This window comes from Lagopus muta, chromosome 4 (assembly GCF_023343835.1).
Source record: "Lagopus muta isolate bLagMut1 chromosome 4, bLagMut1 primary, whole genome shotgun sequence".
Lineage (NCBI taxonomy): Eukaryota > Metazoa > Chordata > Aves > Galliformes > Phasianidae > Lagopus > Lagopus muta.
The window spans coordinates 14,622,033-14,645,753 of record NC_064436.1 but is presented as its reverse complement, the minus strand read 5'-3'; the positions used below and the strand labels follow the sequence as shown (position 1 = coordinate 14,645,753).

Genomic DNA, 23,721 nt, shown 5'->3' with positions numbered 1-23,721 from the left:
TTCCACAGGACTGCAGCTCTAGTCTGTCCAACCAATTCTTTGAAAGATATTTTTTCAACTACAGTGTCTGTTTGTTAAAGCAAGGAAAATTGCCCCTCCTCAGTCACTGAGACACAGGTTACGATGCTCACCTTTCATTCTGATAGCAGACTACTTGGTGCAGGACTTGGTGACTGCTTTGAAATCTACATAGTTTAAGTTCTAGATGAATCTTGCGATGCAAACAAGCTGGCAGACTTGGTGCAGACAGTAAAACCGTAGGTCAGATGAACTGAGACAAATCTACCCTTGGAGAAGTTTAAGGTTAGCTTCAGTTCACTCACTGTTGATGAATTATAATAACGTAGATTTTGGCACTGACAGTAACCCATTTTTAAAGAAGAATTATCTGCAATATTATCGATCATACTAAACTGTGTGTAAATTGTATTAAACTATCTACTAAACCACAATGTCTCAATATTGCTTTTTTCATAAACTGTCATTTACATAAGTAAGCTTTCTTTCAAAAGCCCGTGTCCAGGAACCGCTCGTGTAATTTCCATGACAAGTTCTGAACCAAAAGTAATGCATCCAAATCCTTTTTGTTTGAAAACACTGATCATCCAAGAATCGGAAATGTTAACATGTGACCAGTAGTGCTAAGAAAGGAGCATGTGGAGAAGCACACCAAACAGTCCAAAGGCCCAGGGGAGATGAAATAGCGCTACATCTTCTAAAAAAGCATACTATGCTAGAGGTTTTCTGGCTTAGTCTTCCTCCAAACCTTGCCTAAAGCCATCCGTTCTTACAGCATAGGCAGGGCTAGAAATATGCCTCACTTACCCTGCTTTTCTGCTTTCAAGAACAAGGAGGAAGAAGGAGGTATGTTGAGATCCCTGCAGTGAGGAACTTGAAATTGTAGGGGAGAAGAAACAGCTACCTGTTTCTCTGGTTGCAAACAGTGGAAAGTAGTGGGAAGGACTGAGGGCAGGAGGAGGCTATGTGAACAGCCAGCAATGAGACAGAAAGGCTGACAACAGGCGCGGACAGAACCAGGGCAGAACACAGCATGCTGCCCACTCAATCAAGGTTTTTTCATTCTACAAGCTCAAATTGCTGCTTTCTCAAAGCTCCGACCCAACTACACAGGCAAAAAGGAAGGAGATGCGTTATTAAAAGCTCCTTTGCAAATAAAGGAGCAGTGGCACATTATTTCCTGCCTACTTAAGCACATACTGAGACACAGAAAATTCTCTAGGTCTGAGAGAAGTGAGCTAAGAAAGGAATCTGCGTGGGCCACCTGGTGGCTGCAATTCATTTTATACCACTTTTGTACATACCCTAAAAGAAGACAGTTAGCTAGACTGTGCCTTTCCCACACTCCCAAAACAAGGCTACAAAGCAGACAGCTCAGTCCCATAAGCAGTGATTCCAGTAAGGAGAAAGCTTACGATTTGCCTGTGGAGGTCAAGAGATCATCCCAGCACGGGAACACAGCAGAGCCAGTACAGGTATCTGTATATTGCTGCTGCCTGTTTCCTGAGCTGAAAGGCCAGGTGTACAGAATAGGAGGGAGAGAATGATGACTATTTGCTTGCATTTCTGGTAACAAGGTACTGCTGAGATTCTTAAGAAGTCCAGTTCTGCACGTATGAATTTTTAAAGGTTCAAGGGAAAAATACCACGACAGAGCTCTCTCCTGCACAAGCAGCTTGTTAATACTCAAGTTTAATCCTCACTGCATGTCCAATATTATCTAACATAAGCAGGAAGCCATTTATCTAGAAGCACCTCCTGTATTTGCTTGGCTTCTCCCCTCACAAAGTAGTGAGCAGACATCCCCAAAGATCAGCAGACAACTGCAACCTGTTCCGGAAAGCTTTCATACATCCCTTTCCCTCAGCAGCTCCTCCACCGACAGCTGAAAGAATACTGCAGAGAAGCATTCACTCGTGGGATGGTTTCAGCTTTCATCCCTCTGCTTTTTCCATCAGAACACCAAGGCAGAAATCCTAATTAGCAATCTGAAAGCACTGCACATGCAATGAATATTTACATTTGCCACCGCGTTTGTAATATTTGCACGCTGTTCTGGTGACTTGTGATTACAGAAAGGAGGAAGAGGTCTGAGTCTGCCTTTCAAGCCTTGTGGCAGCAAAAGGAGGGCTGTTATCTGAAAGCTACTCATTTTCTGTATGCTGTGCGCTGCTTGCTGCCCGTGTGCAATACAACACAGCTGCCAGATCTGATTTAACCACGTCAGCCTGCTTCCTCCATTAAGCTGCAGAGATGACAGGGTGAAGTAGCCAGCGTGTTCATCTGTAGCTGTGGCCACTTTAAGCCTTGAACGAATATCATGAGTTTATTGCTCTTGAAGAAAGAAACAAATCCAACCAACGTTACCTGCAAGCAAGCAAACAAACAAAAACAACATGCAAAAGCATTTCAGAAATGTGAATCCATACTTGCCTTCAGTGACTTTAAAGTAACATTAAAGAAATGGCTGTTCTTTTTTGTCAGTTAACAAATCCTAGGACTGGAGTTAATTCCTTTTCAAGACATCCTGATCTTTAAAGATACACGTTGCCGAGCAGCACGTGCTCATACCTCAAAAGAATGAAATCATTCACCAACAAAACAGTTGTGAATTACTCCTCTCCACGAGGAATGATTTCCATACCTGTCTTTGCTGACTTCTCTCAGAAAAGCAGAGTCAATACAAGGGGGAAATTGTCATTTACTGCAAGATCTTTTCCTGCATAGCATTTCCAGAGACCTGGACTTTCTTACCAGGTGCAATCACTTCCATGCCAAAGCAGAGCATCTGCACAACCAGTTCAGTGGAAGGGAGGGGCAGGCAGAGGTTACGTGCCAAGAGAAGGTGCCAGTCATACAGTCCAAATCTGTGCACTAAAAAACCCAGAAACATACGGCTGAACTTACAACGGGGCAGGGATGCTGCAGAGATCACACGACATCTGTGTGCAACTCTCTCTCTCGTTTACATTTCCCTCACTTTCCCTGTCTCAGCAAGGAGTGGTTTCTGTGGGAACTACAGACAGTCGGTTTTCCCCTCGGAGAAAGTGTCACTACAGCAACCTTACGCAGCGTATGTGGCCAGGGTATATTACTTCACAATAAAGCAATGGCCTTGAGCCCACTGCCTCCATATGCCCTTTCTCACAAAGCTGACTGACAGGAGGCAACTTCAGTACTCAAAGGTCAAATATTCAACTCTACCAGCATCCAGATGAAAATGTAACCAACGTTCCCTTTTTAAAATGAAACCTTTACAGGTTATTCTAAGGTAGGATTCTTTCTGAAGCTGTTCTGCTATTAGCAAATACTGAAAGGAGTGAAGAAGAGAACAAAGATTGCTGTGCAAAGCACTAACCTAGAGAGTCCTGCATCTGCTTCAGATATTGGCTGCTCATCAAGAATAGAACCAAACTTCAGCATCTCTCATGGTAAAAGCATTCACAAAATCAGTCAGAATAACTACTTTTAGAGAAGACAGGCAGAATGTCTTTTGTGATGGTTCTGTGATGTATCTAGGTAACAGAGATGCTGAGTTGCTGCTGTGAATGTCTCCAAACACCTAGTTTGTTTCAAAGATCTAGATTTCTGCCTGAAGTGCTTAAAGGGACTGTTAGATACTTGAGGCCATGTCTACAATGTGGGAACAGACACAGCTGAGCTGGGAGTGATCCGTGTGCTGACTCATAAACCCGCAATTACGGAGAAGTCAGTGCAGAAACAAAGGTACTCTCACTCTGTGCATGGTCATTGAAAAGCTGCTGCACTGTGCATGAAGTTACACTCTACTGGGGGACATTTGCAGACCGAGGGTTCCTGAATACCAGCCTACCCCAGAGAGTACATAGATCCTACATCTGATCTCAATCCCTGCATGGATCTTCCCTGAGTTCAGCCAAGGAAGCGGTCATTATGGGGATTAAAACTAATTTGATATCATCTAGCCTAGAACAGACAGGTACAGACCAAATTTCTGTTTCAGTTCCTCGTGGATTTCCATTTCAATCAACGCTCCCAGCTGCAGGCCTATTTTTTCTTTGTTTTAAAAGCAGAGAATATTGCCAAGGCTGTGGCAGTCAGGCCAGAAAACAGTGACAAATACTGTAATCAGATCTGGCAGGCTTCATTAAGGCATATTGTTGGTGTTTAATCCCCAAGGTTTTTGTGATACGATTGCATGATGTGGCCAATGAACCATTCACTCCCTAGGATGACAGGCAGAGATGACTTTCAACTGCTGAGATTGTGGAACATGAACTGCTGTGTGAAATTACACGTTGTGACAATGTAACACTCAAAGTGCTATCTCTAAACAAAGCTCTTCACTACAAAAAGCCCTGCCCTTAGTTGGATACAAGTTTGCCCGTTCCTAAGAGGGCTAGTTAAATCAAGCCACCTGCATAAAGTTTAAGTGACAACTCAACATTTGAGCCCTGAACTCGGAATGTTACGCTTTTTTTTCTTTCCCTCCAATGTTAAGTCCATAATTCTCATAATATGAGATATTTTTTTCCCCGAGAAATATTTGAAAATGGTCACCCCTTTACTAGGTCAAGTAGTATTACATCAGAATGTCAGTAATCAGGGTTCTCTTATTCCTTTGTTCTTGGTGCAAGATTGTCATGCCTTGGACCTAAAACAGCCTCCAAGTTCTACCACCTACTTGCAATCTGATGGTTTTCCTTGTACTACAGGGTGATAGATCCAGCTCTTCTATTCGAAGACTGCAGGATAATATTTCCCTTTTCAAACCGTACTTACATCACTAGACCAGATAAAAGGTTACAACCCCAAACACTGTCACTTCACACTCTGTTTTACTTGATTCTTCCTAATCACCCATTCTATCCAAATCAAATGCATATGGAACCAAATGTTCTACAAATAATCTTTTTTTAAGTCACACAACATCAAAAGAAATATGCTAGCTGGTGATCTTGATCTGATTTGTAGGCACACAATGGATATAGCAGAAAGAAGCTGCACTGAGTACACACAGCTAAAGCAGAAAAGGCTACATTAAGGTAACAACAAACAGAAGAGTAAAATTTACCATTTACTATCTGAAATTGTAGAGTTCTAGTGTTCATCCATGCCTCGCCACTTTATCTAGAGAGGCAGGAAAAACAAATACATTACCATTAACATTATACTTGAAAAGTGGGAAAGAATTCTGCAAGATTCCATAGAAGAAAGGATTCCTAATTCAGTCAGAAAACTGTCCAGGTTCCTTCTTTCTCTGATATGATCTGGATTGTACCTATCAGCAGAAGTTCAGAAGACAAAAGAAGAACTGTTGAAGTTGTCTCATACCCAGAGAGCACCACATTTATAAGACAGAGGTAATTAGCTGTCTCACAGCTTTGGCCTCATCTAAGACTCTTTCAGTGTTGCAGTTTCTACCTTTAACATCCATTTATGGTCTGAAACACATCTGCAAATGTTTTAATGGGATTATACCTAGCAAGGGACTCTCAAACACAGTACATGTGGCATTCCATTTTCAGTGGTCTACCCAGCCTTTATTATTAGATTGTTCAGTTTGCTTACCATTACTAAAGGACAGCAGGTAGAAATGAGTTACTAGTGTACACATGGCAAGGTGTATCTGTAAAAAGCAAATACAACAGTTTTATTTGAAAAGCATATGAGCAACCAGTGTCACTTGTCTACCTTCCTCATTCTCCCTGCATTCTAGTACCTCTGCATGCAAAAATGGAAATTACTCAATACCTTCACTATAACTGATACCCACAACCTTCCACAATTTATCCCTTTCAGACAGGGACCTAAGAAAACAATAAGAAATAATTACATTTAGCTCTTTTGCTTCATTGAGTCTGCACAGACACTTCTTGCTTGCTATGCCCATTTGTGCCCTAGAAGTTTGTCACAGTGTTATCTAGAGATCTGTGCTCATGATAGGGACATTTTCAGTTCTGCACTGAAATGAAGGAACCTTCCACAAACATCACTTCTCAACTTGGAATGTCTCCCCTTGTGGTTTTTAGTTTCCAAATACAAGGAAGCAAGTTAAAACGAAAACCAACATTATTCTCTAGGAAAGTTATATTCCAGTGTGGCTAACGCATTCAGCTACTTATACCTCTTTATGTCTTTATCTCAAATTCAGAATGAATTGAGTCACTTGCTGGGCGTGTGATTGTTCCAAGTGGAATCAAAATGATAAAAGCACTCATTCAAAACACTTGTTAGTAATCTTTTCCAGCACTTCAGTCCAATTCAGCTCTTTAAGGGAATTCCTTGTAATTAACAAGTCACACACTGTGTCATGACTGCAAAAATGAATTCCTAAAGAGAACCAGAACGCTGCAGAAGTCACTGAAGATTAAAATGAAGATTATTGATAACGAGAAGAAAGAGCTACAGTGATATATGTTTGCAGTATCATTTCCCTTCCTTAGACTTCGCAGAAGTCTTTTTCCATGCACAAATTGTTCTTTTATTTCTGTATGCGAGTGCTCTGGCTTGGTGAGAAGGAATCAAAGGTGTGAGCCTATTCCTGCTATCACTTTCTGCATATAACAGAGATTGACTTAGACCTCAGATAATCCCAGTGCCTGGAACTCCTGAAAGCAAGAAAATTTGGATGAAGTCCTGTGCTCACTGTTTTCTATTGGCCATTTCTACGCTGAGCGTGCAGGTTTTTCATCGACCCCTCGAGGGTAGCTAATTCTGGTTCCCAACTGTTGGGTCTAAATGCAATCTTCACAGCTATTGCAGTGCAGAACTAGAATTCTTCAAGTAGATATTTCCCATCTAAAAGAACTGCATCCCTGTTAAAAGACTAAGTTGTTAGCCTTATTTCTAAGCAAATTCACAGTAGCATCTCAGGATGTACAGAGGTACTCCATACGATTCAAGCATATAAAAGTTTCTCCCTAATTCCTGCACTCACTGAGTATAGTCAAGTTCTTGCTTTCACAGCTCAGATGCAGTATCACATGCATCTGAGCATCCCTGTGTTAGGAATACCAGATCCTAAAGAACTCAAACATTATCTTTCTCTCCTGTCAAGCAAGTTATTCAGATACAACCAGCAGTATACCCAAACAAGCAATGAATTTAACAGAACTTAACATGAGCAAAAGGGAATTAAAATCTCATTATTGACTCATGCGTGAAGCAGATAAATAGTTTTCCTCTAGCATTAGCACCTCACTTGCCTTATATTACCCCTCCCCCCCCCCCACCCCAGCGCCTGCAAAGAAAAGCCCCAAATTAGTTGAGAAGAGCCCACGGTTCTCAGCTAAGCATCTGCCTCCAGTTTCTGTTTGGGCACTTAGTACACAGTGACTTCACTCCTTCTTTAATTAAGGAAACTCTAGCACAGATTTCCACAAAAGCATCATTTTCTTACTATGAACAAATTGCATCTCAGCATAAAAGAATTTCAAATTAATATTATCTAGTAAATATTTAAACTTCATTCATCTTGCTTCTTTAAGAATATCAGTTGCTTCTTTCAGACCTTATTGAAAGCACCAGGGAGGGCGATAAGGACACTCTCATTTCATATTCTCCCAGTCCCCTAAACCTTACTTCAAGCCTACATACCTCCATTCTGGTACCAGCTGGCTCCATAACTGTGCTGAGCCAATTAAACCCGGCCATCAGAACCACATTCAAAGTTACTAACAGAAGATTGAGGCCATAACCGCTGCCAGATAAGCAGCTGGTTGTTGTGATCCCAAGTGTAGATTTTCACCCTTCTTTTGTGAAAAGCCATAGTTTTACGGATCCCCTTTATCCCTTGCATATACGCAAACAACAATGCATGGTGATTGCCGGGTTACTAAGAAGAGAAATTGTACTGCCATCTTCTGACTCTAAGGAGAACTACGCCCTTACAGCACCTCCCTCCTCTATTAAGTCACTGCATTAAGTAATCTCCTTCAAACCAGTGAATGAAAAAAATACATTTCGGTATGAAAACAAAGGATGTCCAGCACAGTCTATGAGCTGAGTCCTTTACCAAAAGCAATTTGGTTTGAATGTACCCACAAGAATGTTTGTAATTTTGCACAATCACATTATACTCAAGAGAAAAACACCAGACTTAAAAGGGACTCGACATATCTTACTAAACTGCTTGGAATTAGCTCCACTGTTACAGCTCCTTATTTTCTCTGGCATTTCCAGTCTGCATAAGCACAACAGTGTTCAGTTCTCAGACAGACCAGCATAGACCATAGCTGGTGCTGATTATACTCCTACTCTCAATGATCAGTTTTTACCTAGACCTATTTAGAAAAGAAGGACAGTGTGAGTTTCTGAGATGCACAGAAATCTATATAAAATTATTTTAGTTCCTAGGGAGGTGTCACATACAATTAATTGTCCTTGAAGCCTTAGCACTCTGAAAAGAAACCATTAGCATTTACAGAGTGCTTTATAGCACATGCGGTTTTGTAGTGCTTCACCACTTTATAAATTCAGGGCAAAACCTTGGCTTCATTTAAGTTAATAGGATATTTGCTACAGGCTGCAGTGGAGCTGGGCTTTCATCCACAGTATCTAAGAACTGAATCTATGGTCTGGAGAATAACAAAGGAGAAAACTGTTTTTAAAAACAGTGTGCAGTCTTAAAGAACTCTCAAATGTTTTAACATATTTAGAGATGCAAAGAAAATGGAAACAGTATGTATGTACAACCAGACTGAAGTCAAGGCAGGCGTTATCTTTCATTTACTTCTCTCATTAGCATAGCTCCACTAACTTGCAGATCCTCTGGTATAACTGAAATTATATATGATGGTAAAGAATGGAGCTACTAACTCAATTTTTTTGTTGTTCTCAGCTGAAATGTTAAGTAAAGGGAGCAATTCTATTGCAAAGGAGCGATCAAGTCACATTTCATTTTGACCTCTAATCCACATCCTTTCCATAAGGCTTTACCTACCGTAGCACAGCAGTGGCTAATGCCTTCACACTGGGCAACCAGTGTATGTGTTTAACTTCTACACCAGCTGGATGGAGATAACATTGGACTGCTGAATAATTCTACAAATTCACATGGAATCAAGAAAAAAAAAAAAAAAATCAAGCTTCTACAGCCCCCACCCCTCAGCAGCACTGAAATCAATGTATCAACTCTCTTAACTACACAGAGCCTACGTTTATCCTGGGTATATTTAAACAGAGCAGAACTCTTTTTCTGGCATTAGTAACAACGTTTTTCTGCTTAGGCGCAGAGTCTGAGAAGTCAGTCCTCTCCAATTTTATCTCTGGGTTCAGACAATAACTTATCACGGTATTTCTCAAGGCCTGAGGATCCTTGATCTCTAATCTAGTTCCTCACCTAAGACATTGGTTATTGGCAGGTTGAGCCTCCAGAAGTGGTAATGCACAAAACTTCTGGTCTGCACTCAGTATTAGAAGCGTTTGTTTGTAATGTTATGTAAGCAGCTATGCATCACACAGCACTTCCCTCTACCCTCCAGAGTGGAACGGGGGAGAGAATTAGAAAAAAAAAAAAAAAAACTTGTGAGCTGAGATATAGATATTTTAGAAGGACGGAAAAGTGAAAATAATAGTAGATTACTGGTACACAAAACAAGTGATGCAAAATGGGTTTGCTCACTGGCTGCTGACTGATGCCTAGGGAGTCCCCAAGCGGTGGCAGCCCTCCAGCCAACTACCCACAGTAGTGCTGCACCATACAACACTATACGGCATGGAATGCATCATATCATCCTGTACGATAAATGTTAAAACTGACCTCTAAGAAACCATTGCATTAAAAGAAAACACGAGGAGTGTCTGAATCCGAACAGAATTCTAAGAAAAGTCTGGGCATCTATCAGATAGAGGTAACCCCTAAACAGAGTTTTCAACAGTGATATTTAAATCCAGAGCAGTGTTCTTTGTCTGAGAACTGGATGCCTCCCATAAATCACCAAAGTATTCTGACTCTTTTGCTTGCAAAAGTTGAGCTGAAACACAGGCAGATATATAGAGATGTTTATTTTGGCTAGTCTCTTTACCTACTAACTTTGTTGTTTATGTTTGGTTTATTTAAGTAAATTATTCTTCCACTTTTATCTTCTGGGGGATTTTAGGTTAGCTGGCAATAATTAAAACATCCCACTCTCTGGAGGGTGTGGGTGATCATAAAGACATGGGGATTGGATCACTTCTCAGAGTGCCAATGTCATACAAAATCAAGAAAAGGTAAGGATGGACTCCTTCTTCTAAGCTGCTTTGCCTGACTGGGAAACTGGCAGCATAGGGGTCACCGTGAATGGAAAGACATCCCCACTGACTTACATCAGCTGGAGACATTCCAGCCTGCACAGGAACAGTGGGGAGAATCCAATGAGCTTGCTCATCACTCAAACTTTGTCAGTGGTTCATATAATATTACTCTACTGTGGCTAGACAGCACCAAGAAGGACTCAGATACGCAGACGTGCATTCCCAAATCAGAAAGATGGTATTGAAAGCTCTTGCTGCTTACACAGCAATAAGGCACAGACAAAAGATACTTTCAACTCTGAAAGTGCAGTCATCAAACAAATCCACTACATGACAAAATTGCAGTGTAAGTATTAGGTGCTCTTGTTAAGGGGAACTGTTAGCTTCTTTATTATATTCTTTCCTGAAATTATAAATAACACAAACAGCCAGACAAACGAAAAAGCAACGATCTGAAAGATTATGTATTTCAGGGTTCACGAGCTGTAGTTATTTACACATTCTGTATCACGTTTGAATGGAGATTTCTTTAGCAGTTTTGGACTTTCAAGTTACAAGACTCAACTGAAATATTTGTGGTGACATTCCCAATGTTCAGAACAAGGACTCTTTCTATTTCATGTGGAAATTGAAATAAGACCCCAACTGAAAAGACCAGTCCAATCAAAATAAAAACTACTTGCTTAGAAAACCGACCCATGAAATAGCATTGTCCACTACATAGGCAATACAATATTTCATGATTTTTCATATTTACTGAAATTATTTATATGTATTCAATCACAGGCTAGAGTGAACTCTGAGATTCCTCTGCATGCTACAGCATGAAACTAATAATCTACGTTTGATCCTAGACGCCCTGAAGGTTTGTGTTGTGATATGCCTTTTGTCTCTTACACCATTTTTCTTCAAAAACATAGGCTTCTTTTTGCAATATATTAAAACCACCTGCTTTATGCATATGTTTTCAAGCTTTTATACTATATCAAAAATACCTGGAAAATAAGATGACAGCACAAGTAAATATCTAAAGAGATTTAAAAAAAATCAGGACTGGCAGTATATTCTCGAAAATGCCAAAGGGTTTGTGGAATAAACCCAGTTTGAAACCTTCAGAGATAAAAGAATCCAGCTGCTTTTGAACACCAAATACACCACTAAAAGGCCTCTAAAACTGCAGAATTGTCTTAAAATCAACAAAACACATCCTCCTACACAAAACAAGAACAGCAGCAACAAACAGCAACAGAACATTCCTATTTAGATAGACTTCAGAACTAGCTGTTGTCAAAAAAAAAAAAAATACACGAAGCGCAAAGGGGTGAGGGACTTTCTGTTGCTTCAGGCTATGGCAAAGCTAAGCAGAAGATGAAAACAGTTATGCTGCTGAGGGACCTGTGTAGAATAAGGAACCAGGCTGAGGCACATAGTGGCTGGAACCCCCTCCAAAGCTTTCTATCCACTTGACTATTTAAAAGACTGCATTAATGAACATGGTTTAGAGCTTAAACATTCACTGAAATAAATTGTGGCTTTCTACAACTTTTAAAAGGCCTTTGGATCAGATGCTAAAAGAGTAAGATCTGTCCATTTTTGTATCCTTACTTGCACTGTGGAAAACTTAAAATTCGAAGTTTAAGTATAACGTGTTCAAATGATTCCTGACACATCGGATATGGAAGCATATGCGTGCAAAACACACTTCTAGCAAACACTGGAACTTAGAAGTACCTAAGTCAGAGACTAGCTCCTTCATTGTAATGGTAGAAAATATTTCAGGAGCAGCCTACAGAAGTGACAACACTGCTCTCTTAATTCTAAAGAGATTCTGTATTGTCAGACTGCTATCCCTTGCCATCTCCAAAAGGTTATCTAGTATAGTAGGTTCCTAGCTCTGCTTCTCACAGACACAGCCCTTATGCAGAAAATAACATCCTGCCTAATTCACCTACTTGTGTGACCGCACTCAAAAAGAGTGCTGCAAAATGGATTGGTCCTGCTGAAATGTAAACGTATTTTATTTCAATTTAAATGGACCATTTCCCAGATCTAGTTTTGAAGCCAGTCACACCAGCACACGTGAAAGCAAGGTAACCTCCACTAAATGAAGACAAATGAGCCAATGGAAGCTACAGAGAGATAACACTACCCTGGGATAACAGCCTGGGTGTTCAAAAATCCAGCCAAGATTCTTCACAGAGAGCCCTCTCAGCAGATAACTAAACCTCATAGGTAGCAATTTCATGAACTCTAATACGACATAAAGAATCTGTTAACTGAAAGTCCCTAACGCCTCTGCTTCTGATATAGGTTGTGTGAAGTTTTGAAACTCACATTTCAAGATGTGAATTTTCAGGTGTCCTTAAAAAGGTAAAAGTACAACCTAAGCAAAAGCAGGTTAGTAACTCCACTGTGTGAAAAATAAATATTAATGTTACTGCATCTAAACACACAGCCATACAAAGAATGTAAAATTTGGCTTACCTTAAATGCCCATATTTCCCTCCCCATCACATTCCGCTGTCATAAAAACACGCTTTGAGCTAACTGAAACAGTCACGAGCTCATCAAGCAACACTACCTGGTGATCAGGGATGAATGTTTTTAGCTGATATACTTTTATTATAGAACATAACATTAGGAGGGATTCACATTAGGTTAAATACATGCAGGAAGATGCTTATGACTCAAATCTACCCATACAACAAAGCATGGCCGTAACAAGTACAGCTTACAGAACAAACCTCACAGAAGGTCACTGGAAACTCCAGATGCAGACCAGAATAAGCAACAGGAGCCAAGCACAGTGATGGCTAACATGCTCTCAAAAAAAGGAGGCAAGGATAGGGCTTGAATCTAGAGAGCATCAGGTATCCAGCACAGATGAGCAAACATTCAGCTTTAACTGCTAAGGATCTGTAAGCCTCTACAGCAATGAGAGTGAATGTGATTTATCAGAACTGGAGACAAATGACAGGATGAACAGGGGTACAAATCCTATCTTACATCAACAAAGAAAAGAGTTTGCTACAGTTACTTCAGCATGAGAGCTTGAGGGCTGTGCTCCCAGTCCTTCCAGGCGAGGTGAGAACAAATTAAAGAGGTATGAATAGTCTCCTCACTTACAATGCCTTCGCCATTCACAACAGGATGAGTGCAGACCTTTGGGTAAGGTTACAGATTCCAAGTCCCATCAAGAGTGTGTTGGTACAGCTGATTTTAGAGGTAAAAGTCTCACAGTATGAGCATTTACTACTGATCAAGTTTGAGACAAAGCACCTATTCAGAGACTTCCATTCATTTACTTTAAAAGGCTTTTCAAGGGTGGCAGGTAAGAATTAGCTGTGCTTCACTGCTGAAGTCAAATGAGGAATTACCCCATAGGGTGGTTGTTTTTTGTTTTTTGTCCAAAACACCTTGAAGTGCCCTTATGTCTTGATCCCCTCCCTCCTGAGGCAAACCACTGACAAGACTAAATATTAGAGGTCTCTCCCTGAAAAATCCCATCACAAAAGGTACTTAGCGTTTCTGAAAATGCTATCAGAGTCTGAAGATGAGTATTACAAGCTAAAATTTCCAGATCCAAAGCATAATTATGAATATACAGTCCTATGTGTCCAAGACCACAATTCCACAGAAAATTGTCAGTAGAGTCGAACACCGTTCAAAGATGTTTCTCCTTCAAAGCTAGTGTAAATGCAGGCCAAGCTGCATGGTCAAGCTGCCCCATGTGGCCTTTTTGCTCAACAGAAGTGGCAAGAATAATTTTTATGTGGAAAACTTCTAAATAAAACGGCATATGTTGGCATGACAATACATTAAAGAACTACAGTGCAGAAATACAACAATAATAATAATACTGGGGGATCATTGTGAGGGCAATGGTCTAAATTCTCAGATGCGATTTCTCAGAAATAGGAACAAATAAATCTCTCTTAGCTGAACTTGCAGCACTGACCCTCAAAGCTATTAATAAAATCCCCCAAAGAACTAGAACAAATAAAAGTTGCTTTTGTTGCACTCTTTCTTTCTTAACTTTTCAGGAATATTTCAGGACTAGAAAATTTACCAGTTTCACTGATGGATTTTATTTCATCTGCATTTTGTTGTTGCTGTTGTTTTTACTCTCAGTTTATTTTTTTTGTCATCTTATATCTTTGGTTTTGCTTTCCGATCCTTTCCTTTTTTCTTCCTAAGTGCTTCAAAATAACCATTTGAAAACAAGCTAACAGGGCAGTGGGTTAGTTTTCAAGAACAGGGACGAACATTGCAAGAGGGGATAAAAACATTAACACACTATGCCCTGTGTTAGGTCAGCCACAGTGCAACATGACCTACCTTTGGCCTAGCTCAAGCCACCTGGAGCACCTTTCCTCTCTGACATACTGCAGGCATACTTACATTGAGGGAGCTAGACCTGCTAAAAATTCAAGTCCTAGCGTGTTAGGTTCTCTGGGTGGTTCCCCATACTACCCAGTGCTGGTCACAAAAAACTGACACCTCCGGCAGAAAAGGACGCTAAAAATATATCGTATTTTAAACTTCAGTGATTTTTTTTCTGTCCAGGAAAATAAAGCACAAGAATTTTAGTCTAATCCCTGATCAACAGATGTTCAAAAGGATGAGAATCAAAATTCATGAGAATCAAACTCCAAAAACACATATTTTGCATTCTGTTTGAAAACTTACTTTTTTCCTCTTCCAAAGTACTTCCTTTCCCTTGCTGCCAGAGTTTGTGTTTTGCCTAAGGCTTCTCATAATCCTCAGTTCTTTGCAGTTTTGCATTTTTCTTCTTTCTTCTCTCACCTCAGTGAGACCTTCATCATATACACTTCATACATGTATTTTTCTCTTTTTTCCTCTCCCTCTCTGGCCCTCTCTTCTGTGCTCCTACTTACATCGAGCAATGTTTCATACTTCCTTGCTATTACTTTCCAAAGTATCTGTCCCATTTTGTAAAGAATATGTCCATGTTGCTTACATCTCTCCCTGAGGCACCCTTTCTAATCTATATCAATTCCTCTCTCTTTTTTTTTTTCAGTAAGTTTTCTCTTCAGCCTTACATCACCCTTCTGTGCTCTTACCACTATCAAACTTCTGAATTGTTTCTGTGGACATCTGGGAGGCACTTATTTCTCTGAAGTTAGCATCCATTCAGAACAGGGGATGTTGATGTCACTCCCCCTAGTGAGTTCTGACTCACATTAAAGCCCAAGAATTGTTGTCTTACAGCTGTTTGAGACCAAGGAAACGCCCCTGTAGATGCAATCAACTTTTGGGAATTCTGGAATTTGGGATTGAAACAGGGGATTACAGCATTTCATCAATATTAACCCTTCTCTGGTCTTTAGAACACATTTAATTCTGATCAGTACAGCTTAGGTTATGACAATTTTTATTTACTTCGATATTATAACCTCAGCTCAGTAAGGTATCACTGGCTATGGCATAAAGCACTGTGATAGCAATCATGTCAAGACTAGTTTATTATCAGGCAAGGAAACAGCAGGTGTAAAATTTGTGTCTCTCTCTCTTGCTAGGCAGAACAAAGCTGTCAGATCAGCATTCATAAGAGGTGAAAACGTGCAAAATCAAAGTTTGCAGATAGAGCTAGTAAACATCACTGAAACACATGTATGTTTGCATATTATTTGACATGCATGCATACATTTTTCTCTACACATTTATCCAAACAATCAGTGTGCAAGCACACATTAGATGAGACATTCTCCCAGGAGCATGGAAAGAGGTTTTTAACTTCTAGCTTTGCAAGCCAGGGCAGGGGAGGAAAAGAAGATACGTGATCAAGTTCAGGCAGTGCAGTTCTTCTTACAATAGCCATTATGAGAAGCAACCCCATGGCAAATCACGGACTGAATTCAGATTTTCCTAAGAGCCTCAGTGCTTATAATCTACTCTACTGTTCCTCCGAGCAGTTTTTTCTCACATCACATTAGCTTTGCACGCCAAATGAAAAGATGCAAGTGCTCACACACACCTATTTTTCCTTTTAAAAAGACCACTGCAAGGTAGTTGTAGCCTACCAGTTTATTTATTGTAATTTAATTCCTGTTTTAAAATCATCTAATAACTTTTAGGCTTCTGTAGTGATAAAAATAAAATAAATAGAACAAAAAACTGCTGAACACTACAGAGTTTTGTAGCTCTAGTGAGTGAACTGAAATCAAAGTAAAGTTTGGAGAGCTTTCTATTTTCTTAATCTCATTTTAGCTGAAGTAATTTCCCAAGTAGCTGCTATTCAGCTATACTTGTACTATACTGCTTTTTCCTCAAAGTATCTTACGAAGTTAGCAAAATTTTGTTGAGCACATATGAAGAAAAGTTCTCCCTACTCATCTTTGTTTCCATTCAACTCAATCCATTTCTCCCCTTACTTTTCAGTTACTTGCTTGATTTAAAAAAAAAAAAAAAAAAAAAAATCTTTTTGCTCAGTTGCACTGATTTTTGCTCACTCACTTTGGCTGCACACACACTCTCCTCCTCCATCATTTCTATTCACAGTCTTCAGAAAACAGAAAGGAAACTTCTTAAATTAAGATGTAGGGGGAGACTTCATTCTGTAATTCAAAGAAGTAATAGTTCTGCATGAAAGTCTAATGCATTCGTTTGATCCAGGAGCAGAGAACCAAAATCTTAATGCTAGCTCATTTACTGATCTAACAATTCACTTCAAAAGGTAACTGTCCTCTTTCTATCAGAAAGTACTACTCCATAAACATACTGTGGTTGAATATTAACTCAGGAGTGACTAAGTCACTAACAGAATTATGCAACATTGGTTCTAAGTTTAAACATACTTTACAAAGAAGATTTTAAAACCTCCACACCATCTCTTAATTCTGACAAACTGGCAAAAAAACCCCAAACTGTAAGGTTTCCAGTAAAACATGGAAGAGACATAAATGTAAATCCTCAGTGCAGTTGCAAATACTGAAACTGTAAGAGCACAACTTACCATCCAAAACATCTTAATATGTATCTTCTATGTTTCTAACTCACTGTTATTTTTAACATCTGCTCACTAATAGAAAGACATGGTTACTTACATATAATCTTTTTGTGAATGTGTGCCAACAGAGAAGGACTGGTGGGAGAAGTGAAGGTTGGGGACTGTCTTGGGCAGAGTGACCACAAAATTGCAGAATTCTCCATTCTTGGGGATGTCAAAAGAGTGACCAGCAAAACTACCTTCTTGAACTTCCAGAGGGCGGACTTTGACCTTTTCAGGGCACTTGTAGCACAGGTCCCTCTGGAGTCTCTTCTCAAGGGTAAAAGGGCCCAGGAAGCCTGGATGCTCCTCAAGACAGAAATCTTAAAGGCACAAGAACAGGCTGTCCATGAATGCCATAACGCGAGCCGTAGGGGAAGATGACTGGTGTGGACGAGCCGGGAACTACTGCTGAAACTCAGAGAGAAAAAGAGAGTCTACCTCCTCTGAAGAAGGGACAGGCTACCTGGGGAGATTACAAAGAACTAAGGTATGCAGGGAGGAAGTTATGAAGGTGAAAGCCCAACTTGAGCTCACGTTGGCCTCTGCAGTAAAAGACAATAAAAAATCCTTTCATAAATACATCAACAGCAAAAGAAGAACCAAAGATAATTCTCATCCTGTACTGATGCAGCAGGGAATGTGGTCACTGAGGACAAGGAGAAGGCTGAGGTCCTCAATTTCTTCTTTACATCTGCCTTTAATAGCCAGGCCAGTTATCCTCTGGGCTTTTTATGCCCTGATCTGGAAGTCTGGGACGCTGCTCAGAATGTGCCCCCAGTGATTCAGGTGGAGACAGTTAGAGAGCTTCTCCTCCATCTGGACTGTCACAGATCCATCGGACTGGATGGGCTACAGCCTTGGGTGCTGAGGGAGCTGGCAGGGGTGATTGCCGAGACCCTCTCGGCCACCTATCAGCGCTCCTGGTTAACTGGTGAGGTCCTAGAGGATTGGAGGCTTGCTGACATGACTCCCATCTTCAAGAAGAGCCATAAGGAGGATCCGGGGTACTATAGGCTTTTTAGCCTCACCTCAGTACCAGGGAAAGTTATGGAGCAAGTAATCTTCGATGAGATCGCACAGCATGTGCGTGGTGTCCAAGGTGGCCAGCAGAAGCAGGGAGGTGATCATCCCCCTCTACTCAGCACTGGTAAGGCTGCACCATGAGTACTGTGTTCAGTTTTGGACCCCTCATTACAGGAAAGATGTTGAGGTCCTGGAGCGTGTCCAGAGAAGGGCAATGAAACTGGTGAGGGGTCTGGAGCACAAGTCTTATGAGGAGCAGCTGAGGGAGCTGGGATTGTTCAGTGTGAAGAGGAGGTTCATGGGAGACCTCATAGCAATCTACAACTTCCTGAAGGGAGGTTGTGATGAAGAGGGATTTGGCCTCTTCTCCCAGGCAACGAGTAGGACACGGGGCAAAGGCCACGAGTTGTATCAGAGGAGGTTTAGGTTAGATATAAGGAAGAACTATTTATCTCAGAGAGTGGTCAGGCACTGGAATGGCCTGCCCAGGGAGGTGGTGGAGTCGCCATCCCTGGCAGTGTTCAAGTGGCATCTGGATGATGTGCTGTGTGACATGGTTTAGTGCTTGTGTTGGCAATGGCGATGAGGAGATGATTGGACTAGATTTGTTTTTTAAATCAGGTCTGAAACTAGCGTACACTGACAGGAAAAGAAATTGAGAAGGTTATCTCCCACTGACCTGTCAGCTTCTTCCTCACAAAAGCACTGCAGCTCCAGGGTTGAACATTCTTCAGTCAAATCTCAACAGCTCTGTAAACATCCGCATGATGGTTCATCAATTACCCTTCCATGCTTTCTGTCATCATTGAAGTTTAAGGAGAAATTCCTGAGCATATCTGTTTGTTGGCTTCACTACAAAATGACTTTTCTGGAATGAAGTCTTTTTGTTGTTGTTACACACCTAAGAACAAAATGAAGAAACACAGCCTGTTTGTAAGCATTATCAACTGCCTAACTAGAGGTACTCTTCTCCATTTTCAGCAGGCTTTTCAGTTTTTCCTCTCTTTTTTTTTTTTTTTTTTTTTTTTTTTTTTTTTAAAAAAAAACATCTTTAGGTCCCTAAAGATGACTTTCAGGTTTGCTGTCATTCAACACTTTGAAGCTGTTGCACAAAGCAAGACAGGGCAGTCACCTCAGTACAAATTTCTTCCACAACCAGTCCAGGCCAGTACACAGAAACACCCTATGATAAATTTTCTGAGCAGCCACATACTCGTCACATAATGGGGACAAACTTTACATGTTTTTAAAGGGCAAAGTTTAGTCTACTCATTGCCTCAATTCTACCCATGTAAGTAAGACATTATTTCCAGTGGCACTGAAGAACAGTTCAATTAGAGGCTGTGATTCACATAAGTCACCAGTCAGCCCTTTCAAGCAAGGTTCTTTTTTTCTCTCTAAGGCAGGTAGCTTCACCATATCCTGACCTAAGATAAGGGCTTTGATGCATATAACAAAAAAATCAATACAAGTGTGTGTTGAAAGGCCCATCTGTAAGTTAAGGTGGAAAGATAAATTGCAAGAAAAGAACCCATGGCCTAGAGGTGATTCTCACATTCTCATTTACAAGACCTTACAGCCTTGATCCATGATCTATGCCCTTTTAATCCTCCTTCTCCTTTTGCATCCGTGAGGAATTGTTATCTTTTGTCTCACTCAGCTAGAGCTGCGAATGTAGGGAGATCAAATCTTTGTAAGGTGCTTCACCTGCATGTGACAGTGTTACAGTGGCAGCTTTCCATGACTACATTTCTCTGTGGGAGCAGGATTATTTTCCCCAAGCAGCAGGCATTTGCCTACTAACCCTTATCATTACAGAGCACTTGGAGATCTTTGACTGAAAACCACAGCGAAGTATCATTGTACCCATTTTAAAATACAAAAGAACCTATGCTCTCATTTCAATGAAACTGATCCATGTCTATATTTTTTCAGGATCTTAACTCAAAACCTTTGATTACAATACTTTTTGTTTCAGAGTTACCACAGTGTCCCAGTGTAACACAGCGCAAAGCACAGCAATGACAGCAGAACAGCAAGTTCCCAGGCAGCACCAAGGACAGATTTGCTCAAATCATAAAATCTTAAGTTTGGAAAGGACCTACAAGATCATCTAATTCAATCATCCACCTATCCACCATTACTATCCACTAAGTTACTAAACCGTATCTCGTAGCTTCTCATCCAGACGCCTCTTGAACACTATTAGGGGTGGTAACTCCACCAGCTCCCTGGGCAGGCCATTCCAGTGCCTGACCACTCTCTGAGAGGAAAAGCTTTTCCTTATATCTAATCTGAATCTCCCCTAGCACTTGTGGCCTTTTCCTCAGGTCCTATTTGGTGCCTAGGTGAAAAGACCAACCCCCCTATGCCCCCTCATCACAACCTCTCTTCAGGAAGTTGTAGAGCATCATGAGGTCTCCTCCAAGCCTCCTCTTAGCCAGAGTAAACAAACCCAGCTCCCTCAGCCACTCCTCCTAAGACTTGTGCTCCACACCCTTCACTAGCCATGGGCACACAAATGAAAGAAAGAAGCTACTTACCTTCAGAAGGCCTCAGTTACACAAGGATCTGCAGAAAGAATCACTTGCCTCCAGTGCCAACCCGTAAATGAGGTCTGGCAAGGGGTGCATCCTGGCTCCACCTCTTCTGCTCACTCAGGTACATTGCATGTACCTGAGCTCCCCTGGGTTGGCCCTGCCTTCCCACCATGTGCTCAATCACTGCTTCAGGCAATGACTTAACATTTCTACTACGCTCAAAAAGTAAAAACACAAATAAAAACATATGCCAAAGAAATCTCCTTTAGAATCTCAATACAAAAATTATTCATTTATTTAGGACCTGTGGACCCAAATGCTGCTTAATGAGACAACCCATACAAACACTACAAATCAATAAGTTAGTCCCATAGCATTCTTTCCTCTGTAACCAGCCAGGTTGTGCTCACAAAGATGTGTTTGTTTAACCTGTGACATAGGTGCACAAACAAGACAAACACAAGAGAGTGAATGGAAGAATGTAGACAAGAGAAGATGATTTTGTGAGAATCCAGGCAGAAACCAGCTAAGATAATTAATGGTACGAAGAGTTCTTCTCTTAAGAAGGGCTATTCTCATTTCAAACTAGAAATTGTAACATTCATTTGTAATATTGTGAGATCAAAATAAAAATATGCAATGGAAATGGACAATTCTATCTCACTACACATGCACATGTAAGGAAGGAAAGAAACTGAGCTCAAATCTATGCTTAGCTGCTCAGAGCATTTGCTGACTGGTAAATACATACTGAGTGAAAATGTTTAGGGATTCATTGGCAAAGAGAAAACTCATCATCTGCATTCCTTACAGCTGCTGATACTCAGCCAACACACCCCTACTCTGATGTCAGTGGCCTAAATGAGGGCCATACCCTAACTGACAGTTTAATCCCAGGAAATCTCTGTTGAACTATTAGATGAGGCTTCAACTTCCACAACTACATACTGTTCCTCAAGCAAACTGAATATTTCCTAGTTTCCAATTCAGGCATGGAGGATTCTGCAACCATTAAACTCTGCTCAAATTCCAAACTTACTTTCAGTATAAGTATTTTTTTTAAAAGAAAACACATTTCCACTGCCGGTATAAGCCCTCAGCCAAAGGAATAGAATTGTCCAGTCCCCTGGGTGATTAGAACTGGGCTGTGTCCATACTAATTATTAACTGCTGCAAAATGTCGCCTTGGCACTGAAGGAAGGTATTCAAAATACAAGAAAATATTGCAACGGTACTTGATCTTCCACCCCTCTGGCTGGAAAGCTGGTCTGTTCCACTTTCAGTCTCTTGTGGATATAATCATTCATACATAAATGGAAAGCTTCTTCATGACTCATCTGCCTGTATTACAAAGACCATTTTTTAGTCTAGTAGCCAGGCGTTCATTTTGAGGGCTGTAAGTGATTTACACTGATTGAGTATGCACTGTGTGCAGCTCTTCCAAATTTTATATCCTGGCTGTACAGAGAATGAATGCATGCTGATTATGGCCCAAATAGCAATGAACCCAATTACCTAAGCCACTAACTCCCAGTAAGGAAGCCCGAAATACAGCTGTTGCTTCGCTGCCTTAAAGAAACATGTGCTGTTTTGATCTCAAGTACTCACAGTACTACTGTACATTGAAATAAATGACAGATTTATATTAGAGAAGAACTGGCCTCTGAGTTTCTTCTAATAATTGTTACTTTCTTGTGCTCCAGAGCTTGCATTCCACAGCAGAGCCTAACCCCAGATTCAGGAAAGCAGACAAGAATCCAGCTACTTCATGAGTGTGAGTGACTTACGACATGGAGCCACAAGGATGAAAAGTCTGGGGAAAAATATATACATTGCAGATATGAAACCTAAAAGACATTTCTGAATCAGCTTGCATTAAAAAAGCCTGAATCCTGTCATACGCAGCCAGAAAGAATTTCATGTAAGGAACAGGTGAGAAAGACTGCCGAGTAATTACTTGATAAAAGAATTTTGGCTGAAAGCAATGTCTGGAGGTCACCTAGTCCGAACAACTTTTCCACACTATGCTAACTTCACTTCAGATTTTGAGATCCTGGGCCTTGCCTCTCTGAGTTCCAGCGTACAGGGTCTGCTCTGAAAGTAATGCCTCCTGTTTTACAGCAGTGGTTCTGTAAATGTACAAGAACAAAGAGACATTACTACCACAGGAAACAGCTGCGGTTCTGCAGGTTGAGGGCAGCTAGAAATTTAGCCAAGAGCCTCACTTAATAAGCTCACATTGCACTTCAGGGTTCTCATGCACATGTAATGACATCACTTCAGAACTCTGCACCCACCACGTTGCTGAGTCTGTGCTTAAGGGAAAGTCTTAAAGCTACGACTGGAAAAACAGGAAAATCAGAGGAGGATGAAGAACAAGCTTACTCCTCAGTTCACTGAACATCCTCAGCGGTAACATTCTCCAACGTATCCATTAAGGGATGGAGATTCTCCTTAGCCCTGCTCTTACTGTTAACTTACTTGTTAAAAAATAAATGAATTTGTGCCTTTTGATACAGTGGCCAAGTTGAGTTCAAGCTGGACTTTTGCCTTTCCAGTTTCCTCCCTGCATATCATAGCAATTTCTTTATACTCCCCTCAAGTTGCCCGCCCCTTCTTCCACAAAAGGTAGATTCTTTTTCTGCCAGAATCTCAGCAAAATTTTCCTGTTCATGCATGCTTAGAAAAGATAAAAGATCCATGTAATTGAAATTTTATTCCTCTACTCCTGTTCACTGAGCACATTATTAAGACCAACGGTCATATGGCTTCCTAGACCAGTCAATAATGAAATTGCTGCCCATGGTCAACAAGATTTTCACTACCATTCTGGGCTCTGAGGTATATCCACAAGATTGCCACTAAAAGCACAGAGGGTGAGGCACCCCCCATACACAACACCAAAGACAA

At 40.8% G+C, this 23,721-nt stretch overlaps 2 protein-coding genes across 2 annotated transcripts in view; one reads left to right on the top strand and one right to left on the bottom strand.

The window, feature by feature from the left end:
- LOC125692143 (UPF0462 protein C4orf33-like) overlaps positions 1–826 on the top strand; it is a 169,983-nt gene extending 169,157 nt beyond the window's left edge. The window contains exon 7 of the transcript XR_007376486.1: positions 9–826. The gene's annotated coding sequence lies outside the window, so the exon portion shown is untranslated. The remainder of the gene's footprint in view (positions 1–8) is intronic.
- LOC125692133 (sodium channel and clathrin linker 1-like) overlaps positions 1–19,172 on the bottom strand; it is a 125,465-nt gene extending 106,293 nt beyond the window's left edge. Inside the window, exon 1 of the mRNA XM_048942261.1 lies at positions 18,951–19,172. The gene's annotated coding sequence lies outside the window, so the exon portion shown is untranslated. The remainder of the gene's footprint in view (positions 1–18,950) is intronic.
- Between the last annotated feature and the right edge of the window lie 4,549 nt (positions 19,173–23,721).